Consider the following 7,790-nt stretch of genomic DNA (forward strand, 5'->3'; position numbering starts at 1 on the left):
AAATAACAATGACTGGTACTATTTCAGTATTATAAAATTATTTCTAGTTAGCTTACAATCTTCTACCTGGACATGTGTATAAAGAGATGATTGGGATGTTGGTAGTTTGCTTCTGCATTGTAATTCTTAAATTGCTTCAATTTTATAATATGCCTTACCTACTTTATAAAAACAATAAAGTCATTATTCTTTTAAAAGTATTAATGAAGAAAGATTCTTTCTTCCATCTAAGCCAACGCAGAAAGCTGTTTATCACTGCATTTCTTTTATAATAGGGGAAATGAAAACAACATAAATGTTCACGTTGGAGGAATGGTTAAAGAAATGATGAGGTATTTCCAAAAAGAGCTACAATGCAGCAACTTAACAGAATTAAGTAGAATTATATGTAGAAAGATTGCCAGGACAGATAGGTGAAAAAGCAAATTACAGAACAACATTCTGTATATGGATTACTGTAGAGAAAAAGGTCAGGAAAGAGATGCACCAACCAGATAATTGGGATTCACCAGAAAGCAGCCACGGATACAGCCAAGTCCAGGGGGCTGGCTTTATCTGTAAAGGATGACATTTTTAAAAGGAGGATTTATCATGTATTAATTGCATAATTTAAAACTCCTTTGTTTTTAAGACAAAATGTTCAGCTTGATAATTCGAGGCTCAGAGTAGGGTCAGCTTTGACAGTAGAAGCATCAGGCTGTTGTCTAGACCAATGAACAAGGAGTCAGAAGAATCTGCGTGCCTCACCTTAAGATGGGATTCAGTGGAGGAGGTTGTACTCTAATGGGTTGTACCCTAATTTTCGGTTAAGGCTACAAGGCAATAAAGAAAGCCTTCCCAGAAGAGATCAAAAAGGTAGTGGCATTTACTTGCAGTGGAATAGGAGTTCTAGAATGCCCTTGGAAAGAGTTTAGTGGGCAATAGTTGGGAGGAGCCAGGGTGAGAATGCGCATAGCAGTAATGGGCTGCAGATATTGAGTAGGTAAGAGATGTGTCTTTCCTGAAGTGTCTGAGTATTATAGTGATGACATATCTGCTTGGAAATGACTGACCTTGGATGTGTGCAGACTGGCTTATGGTTCTCCTGCTACCTGACAGCTCCAAGTTGGCAATGGGGCAGCAGGGAACCTGTTCTTGGCAATTACTGCAAAGATGTTTGTGGAGGGCTGTCAAGGATCCTTCTTAACTGCTGTGAGGAGTGGCAGAGATATGGTTGAGGTGGTGGCAAAGGCCATTTATTTATCTTTTATTTGTGTATGTGATGGATATAATATTTTTTAAATTAAAAGAGCAAACATACATAGTGCTTACTATGTGCCAGACATTATTTGAAATGCTTTACATATATATTCAGTCCTCGCAACTCTAAGAAGTAGGTCTTCCCCCATTATACAGTTGTGAAAACTAAGGCATAATAATGGTAAGTGACTTGCTCAAGACCCCACAGCTTTTACATAGCAGAGATGGGATTTAAACTCAAGCAGCCTAGCTCTAATATCTGGGCTCTTAGCCATTATACTAATTATAAAATACCATATTTTAGCAATTCTGAGATGCATGTTCTTTATCTTTCTTTCTTTGCTTTCCATTAAAGTTGACATTCAATATTATTTTATATTAGTTTCAGGTATACAGCATAGTAGTTAAATATTTATATAATTTATAAAGTTATTCCCCGCACCGATTAGTTTAGTACTCACCTGGCATTATACATAGTTATTACAATATTTTTTACTATACTCTCTATGCTGTATTTTATATCCCCTCGACTATTTTATAACTACCAATTTGTACTTCTTAATCCCTTCACTTTTTCCACCGAGCTCCCCAACCCCCTCCCATCTGGCAACTATCAGTTTGTTCTCTGTATCTATGAGTCTGTTTCTGGTTTGTCTGTTCAATGATTTTGTTTTGTTTTTTTAGATTCCAAATATAAGTAAAAATATATGGCATTTGTCTTTTTCTCTTTGATTTATTTCACTCAGCATAATACCTTCTGGGTCCATCCATGTTGTCATAAGTGTTCAGGTTTTATTCTTTTTCATGGCCAAGTAATATTCCATTGTTGAGATGCATTTTTTCATCTCTGAAATTAGGAAGCATCTTACAATCAATGGGGTTTCATAGTTTAGCTGGTGACATTTTCACTTTTTTTAGAGATATGCAAAATAATGTTGCTTCTTAAATTCAATGATAGGCAGTATTAAACTGTCATATTATCCATTCTTCTGAAATCGTGGTGCTATGGAGCTTCCCACACATTAGTACCTGGGAAAGATCTTCGGTACCAGTAAGACCCAAGATGGGGCTAGGTGGGGTGGCAGTGGCATGATCAGGGCTTGGTGGTCCAGCCCCCCACCAACAACAACTTTCATTACTAAACCCTTCAGCAGCAGATGCCAGCAGGTCACTCAGAGACCAGGTAGGACAAAGTACATGACTACAGTGCCCAGGTGTAGCACAGAGACGCTCATGTAGAGCTGGGACTCCCTCTCCCTAGAGATACGTAAGAATCTCCCCATGTCAGATGCCATCTTGGATGGCAGAACGGATGGCAGAAGGTTTTGCAGAAGAAAGCCTAAAAAACTGAACATTTATCTAGATTGAAGTACCTGAAAGAAATAGCTTTAATCTGAAAAGAGGTTAGTAATTTTTAATTACCAAGTCCATGATTTTTCTCTCCTACATCAACAGGAATGATAGCTTCAAAGTAATGAAAGAATAATCATAAGAAGTTAGGAAGACTAAACTTCTTTGCATATCTGGGTATAATAATTGAAAATTTTCAACCTCACAACATTAATAATTAATTTGTATCCTTTGTCATTACAAAACGGAGTTAAGACAACCCAAGTAATGTTATGGCGAAAGGATTTGGAGAGAAGGGGACTCAGAAAGCCAGAGAAACCCATGGTGGCATGTACACCAGCAACTCTCATTGCCTCAGTGGCACTCTTCTACCACATGACATTTGGCAACTCTCCATCCCTTTGTCCCCCAGTTCCCCTGTCCTCTCCACTCATCACTAACAAGCTGACCTTCCTAGGGCCCATTCCATTCCCCAGCACATGATTCTACTTCCTCAAGCACAATGCTGACAGTACCTGCCTCTCCCAGGAAACTCATCATGTCCCTTCCTGCCCACAGAATCTAAACTGAATCCCTGGGTAAGAGGCTTCAGGGGCTCCATGCCCTCAGCCTTAAACCTGGTTGGCTTAGTGGCAGCACAAGCCCCAGAAGAAGGTCCCAGGACATTGTAAAACAGGATAGAGAGCTGGAAAACAAGAATTCTTTTCAAGAGGAATTTAGGTTCTGTCTGGGAGATAGCAGTATGTGTCAAATTCAAGATGGGGCACAGGCAAACCAAGAAGGAATATGAGACCAAGTTGGTGGCTGGGGTAGCCTACTGGAGTTTAAGGAGTTAAAAACTAATATCATCTTTCCCTGCCTTTGGTCAGAATAAATTGAGAAAGACAAACTTCAGGATTTCCCTGATCCCCAGGAATGTACACACCTCTTTCAAGTTCAAGCTGATACAGACTGAAATCTCTTTGCCATTTTCCTCTAGCATGCTGCATAGAACTTGCCTAAACACCAAGAGAACCAAAACCAAGGAGATAAATAACCAGCAGCACTTATTCTAGGGAGGGGCTTCTGGTTCCTAGGAAGAGATTCCTAACAGTTTCCTCAAGTAGGGGGAGGAGGGACTCCGTGGAGTGGACATGTATAGTTTAGTCAGCCCATGACCCTTTCTCTGTCTTCTAAGAACACTCAGTTTCTCTTTTAGGGAAATATTCCTCTTCAATTAACATGGTCCTAGAGGGAGGGGGCTGTCAATTAAATCTCAGACTAGTTGAGGAAGGTAATCTATTCCCCCAGCTAGAGGAATTGGTCTAGGAGTGAACATGTGAAGCGAGGCCAATGAGTGTCTTCCCAGAGAAGTGCATGCTGAGAGAAGATCTCTCTCTGCTAGCAACACAAAACATAAGAACCAACTGGCTTTGAGTCATTAGTGGCTATCTACAGAAGAAATAAATTATTTACAGAATAAAGTCGGAATTTGAGAAAAAGACAAAGAGGAGAAAGATAAGGAAGGAGAGGAAATGTTCTAGCAATGTTGATCTCCTAAAGCCAGCTCAACTCCTGACTTCCTAGTCTAGTGAGCCAATAAATGCCTTTTTTTTTTTGCTCAAGCTAATTTGAGTTGGGTTTCTGCCACTTGTCATCTAAAATGTCCTGAGTACTGCAATGCACATATGTGAGAACCCAGAAGTTCATGGATCTTCACTCAGACCATTAACATGGCACAGCTACTCTGCATTGGTTGCCCATAGCTACAGTCACAAACTGGTTTCTTCACCCTTTGCTAACCACTTCTCCATTCATGGCTTCTATACTCTTGTGGTTCATGCTCTTTAATAACTTCAGCCTCTTCAGAACTTAGCAGAGGTACATCCCATCTAATAGCTCCTCTAATTTCTCTTGACCTCATGACATTTCAGCTTCTCCCACTGCTCACTACCTCATTCTTCAGAAGTTTCCAGGTACAAGTTCCTTAGAGGATCTGATAGACCAAGCTTTTTGTGTTGGGCCAAAGCACAGATCACTGCATGGCTACACTGCAAGCTCCTTGAAGACACCTAAGTATTTCATATTTTGTACAATTCAATAGTATTATAGTATTTTTAATTGTGTTTCCACATGCTCATTGCTAGTATATAGAAATACAATTGATTTTTGTATGTTGATCTTATATCCTGAAACATTGCTGAACTCGCTTATTAGTTCTAAGAGGTTTTTAAAAATGGATTCCCTGAGATTTCTACGCAGACAATCATGTCATCTGCAAACAGGGACAGTTCTATTTCATAAGGCAAAAATCGATACACCCTAAAAAATAAATATACAAATACATAATTATAGTTGGAAACATCAACCTCAATCTGTCAGTAATTGATAGATCATGAAGGCAGAAAATCAGTAGGGATATAGATGACCTGCACAGCACTAACGACTAACTTTATCTAATCGATGTTTATAAAATACTCCATGTAGCTCGTTCACTATGTAATACAGCAATGGCTTATGGTCCTAAGAAACATCTGAAGTGTGTAGCAGCTCCAGAGCATTGAATACTGGATGAACTGGCAAATATATTTGCTCCTTGTCCATCTACTGATTCTCACAAGCTGAGAGAATATCTCCCTGTTATCCTTTTCCTAAGGAACAGACTTAAGTATGCCCAGACAGAAGATAAAATAAAAGAGATCTACATATGGTTGTTCATTAAGATTGATAGCAAGGTCTGAACTAATATAATCTACCCTGATGGTTTTATGGATGGCATCAGCATTGACAAGACCAGAAAGAATTCCTGTCTGATCTATGACACCAAGGATTGCTTTGCTGTTCATTGTATGACAGCTAAAGAGGCCACATGCAAGTTGTGCAAAGTGAGAAAGATTTTTGTAGGCACAAAAGGAATCCATCATCTGGTGACCCATGATGCTCACACCATCTGCTACCCTGATTTCCATCAAGGTGAATGACATCATTCAGGTTGATTAGGAGACTGTATATGGTAGTGACCAGAGATGCTAACCTGGGAAGAATTGCTGTGATCACCAACAGAAAGAGACATTCTGGCTCTTTTATTATTTATTTATTTATGTGTTTATTTATTTAATAGTGACATTGGTTAACGAAATCCGGTAAGTTTCAGCTGTACATTTTAACAGTAAGGCATATATATTTACATTGTGTGTTTGCCTCCCATAGTTAGATTTCCTGGCTCTTTTAATGTGGTTCATATGAAAGATACCAAAGGCAATAGCTTTGCCACCCGGTTCTCCAAAATCTTTGTCATTAGCAAAGGCAACAAACCATGAATTACTCTTCTCCATGGAAAAAGGTATCTGCCTCACTACTGCTAAAGAGAGAGGCAAGAGGCTGGCAGCCAAACAGAGAAGTGTGTAAAATAATCTATAGGTAACATAATTGGAAATTTTTTTTAAACTTAATTGAAGATAATATGGCGTGAAAATAAAATAAAATACTTCATCCAACAACCACAGAATGCACATCCTTCTCAAGCTCACATAGAACATTCACTAAGATAGACCACACTGTGGGCCATAAAATACACCTTATAATTTTTAGAGACTAGAAATCACATAAAGTATGTTTATATACCATAATTGAATTTAATTTGAAATCAAAAAAAGAAAGGTAGCTAGTGCCAAATATTTGGAGATTAAACAAACAACATACTTATAAATAACACAAGGGTCAAAGAAGAAAGCTTAAAAATATAAAATATTTTTAACTAAATGGAAATGAAAATACAATTTATCAAAATCTATGGGATGCAGCAAAAGCAATTCTGGAGAGAAATTTATAATATTAAATGCACAAATTAGAAAAGAAGAAAGTTCTAAAATCAATAATCTAATCTTCCAGGTTAGGAAACTAGAAAATGAAGAGCAATTTAAGCCTAAAGGAAGGGGAAGAATAAAAATAATAAAAATTGGAGCAGAAATTAATGAAACTGAAAACAGGAAAAACAATAGGGATAATCAATAAAACCAAAAGCTAATTCTTTGACAATATCAATAAAATTGATAAAACTCTAGCTAGGCTAACCAAGGAAAAAGAGAGAAGACACAAAATACTAATATCACAAATTGAAGATGAGACATCACTACTGGTCCCATGGACTAGAAGATAATGAAGGGCTACTATGAACAACTTTATGCCCACAAACTTGATAACTTAGATGAAATGGATCAATTTTTTTTTTGAAAGATACAAATTATCAGACTCACACATGGATAAATGGATAATATGAAGATCCCTATATCTATTCAAGTAATTGAATCAATAATTATAAAACTTCTAAAATAAAAGGCACCCAGCCCAAGAGATGGGATGGTAGTTCTCATTAGTACAGGTGTCTGCCAAATAGAATTGATGTAAATCCCCAGAACAAAATGATCTTGTCTCAGAGGACTGAAATATACCAAGTACGCAGAACACCAACATTCCACTAAAAAGAACTTCCTCTGCCTTTTATCACTTAGATGGCATTTGAGCATCTTGCAAGCCTCACAGTCACCTTGAAGATTCTTAGCTGTCAGTGATTGTGAAAATTGAGAAACGTGGGTGTAACTGACTTCTAGTTGGGAATGTGTTCGGTGGTCTTTATAACAAATTAAATGAAAGTTATTTCCTTAAGAATTTGTTTCCCATGTGCCCTCTAATCCAGTGATTCTCAAGGGGTGATGAGGTCGGGGGAAGCCCTCTTGGGAGAAGGAAGGTCTCTGAATTATCTGGGGGCCTTTTATCAATGTATATACCCTTACTCACCACAGCCAGAGATTCAGACCCTTCCACGGTTGATCACAAAGCAGGTACATTAATATCTGCATTACCAATGATAGTGCTGCTCAAGCACAAGTTCTTGGCTCCAATCCCCACCCTGCCACATACTGAGAGTTAATACTGGGCAGGTGGGTGGGGGAGATAAGCCTTTCTGCTCTATACATGCTTGCAGTATGACTTTAAACAACAAACCTAACATTTTTGAACCTCAGTTTTCTTTTCAGAAAAACAGAGCTAATAATTCCTGCACTGAGTGTCTCTGGATATTTTCTATATGTAGAAAGGATGTCTATTTGCCACAAAGCCACCTGAAAACAGTCTCATCTCTGCATGCGAGTGTGTGAGTATGTGAGTATGTGTGTGCACACACCAAATAGAGTCACACATACTACACTTCTATCTGGCCACGA

General features: G+C 38.2%; 1 pseudogene; it reads left to right on the top strand.

Annotated features, from left to right (window-relative positions):
• The first annotated feature begins 5,078 nt into the window (after window positions 1-5,078).
• Window positions 5,079-5,976, top strand: LOC111733139 (annotated as a pseudogene).
• The last annotated feature ends 1,814 nt before the right edge of the window (window positions 5,977-7,790 follow it).

The sequence above is a fragment of the Pteropus vampyrus genome, unplaced genomic scaffold (assembly GCF_000151845.1).
Source record: "Pteropus vampyrus isolate Shadow unplaced genomic scaffold, Pvam_2.0 Scaffold529, whole genome shotgun sequence".
In the NCBI taxonomy this organism is placed as follows: Eukaryota; Metazoa; Chordata; class Mammalia; order Chiroptera; family Pteropodidae; genus Pteropus; species Pteropus vampyrus.